At 39.8% G+C, this 1,391-nt stretch overlaps 1 non-coding gene across 1 annotated transcript; it reads left to right on the forward strand.

The window, feature by feature from the left end:
* Positions 1-361: 361 nt before the first annotated feature.
* On the forward strand, positions 362-468 carry LOC141722919 (small nucleolar RNA R71). Its single transcript, XR_012575916.1, has one exon. It is a non-coding gene; the product is annotated as a small nucleolar RNA R71 (small nucleolar RNA).
* The last annotated feature ends 923 nt before the right edge of the window (positions 469-1,391 follow it).

Here is a 1,391-nt window from a genome sequence, read left to right on the forward strand (position 1 = left end):
AAACTGAGCTGATTCACTAGATATAGCACACTGCTCTGTCATATGCGGATCTGCACACAACTCACAAACACTAATTATCTGTTTAACACCATAGTTAGCCAGAGAATCGATCTTCATAGACAACGCTTTTAGTTGAGCAGTGATAGCCGTAGCTGTATCCACTTCAAGAACTCCTGCTACCTTGCCCTGTGGCAATCTCTGGGCTGGATAATGATATTCATTAGCAACCATTAGTTCAATTAGATCATAAGCTTCCTCATAGTTGTTTGCCCATAATGCTCCGCCTGTTGTTGCATCGAGCATGGGTCTGGACTGTGCTCCCAACCCATTGTAAAAACAAGTGATGATCATCCAATCAGGCATTCCATGATAAGGGCACTTCCTAAGCATCTCCTTGTAGCGCTGCCAAGCTTCACTTAGCGATTCTCCCGTTTGTTGCGCAAATTGAGTAATAGCATTCCTGAGTGTAACTGTCTTTGCCATAGGGAAGAATTTAGTAAAAAACTTCTGAGCAAGATCTTCCCAAGTAGTAATCGAACCAGCTGGTAGAGAGTGTAACCAACTCTTAGCCTTGTCCCTCAGAGAGAATGGAAAAAGTCTCAGCTTAATAGCATCTTCAAGAACACCATTGAACCTGAAGGTGTCGCAGATCTCTATGAAATCCCTAATGGAGAACCGTTGGAGAACCCCCAAACTGGACTGAATTCTGCACCCATTGAATTATGTCAGGCTTGATCTCAAAGGTATTAGTTGTGATAGCTGGCCTGACAATGCTAGATTGAATGTTATTGATTTTGGGTTGAGAAAAATCCATCAAAGCTTTCGTTCGTGCTGCTGGATCTCCCATTGTAATGAGTACCTGAAACACAAACAAATAAACCGTGAAAGTAAAAGAATTTGAGTCAGTGAACTTTAAAGACCACTGATGACAAGCACATAAACTAAAAATTAACACCGAGTCCCCAGCAGCGGCGCCAAAAACTTGTTAGGGCGAAAACACGCACTAAAATTCACGCAAGTATACGCGTTCACAAGTAGTATAAGATATAAATCAGATTCGTTCCCACAGAAACTGGTTTAGGTTAAGTTCAATTTATGCACCTATGCAACAATGTATGGTTATCGCTCAATGCTAAGACAAATAACAAATTGGGTTTTGATTAAACTAAGAGATTATACTAAATAACATTAACTAAGAGAATTGAGGTTGAATTACTATATATGACAAACATGGGATTCTAACTTCATTAAATACTTCATTCAATAACCTTATTGTTCTTAACCTTAGCATGTGACGGTGATGACACTAATCATATAACACAAAACTGATAAACGCCAACTTTCGTTGCACGAGTACCATTCTACCAGACATCCACAAAAGAGATAGAAGC

The sequence above is a fragment of the Apium graveolens genome, chromosome 4, assembly GCF_009905375.1.
Source record: "Apium graveolens cultivar Ventura chromosome 4, ASM990537v1, whole genome shotgun sequence".
Taxonomy (NCBI): domain Eukaryota; kingdom Viridiplantae; phylum Streptophyta; class Magnoliopsida; order Apiales; family Apiaceae; genus Apium; species Apium graveolens.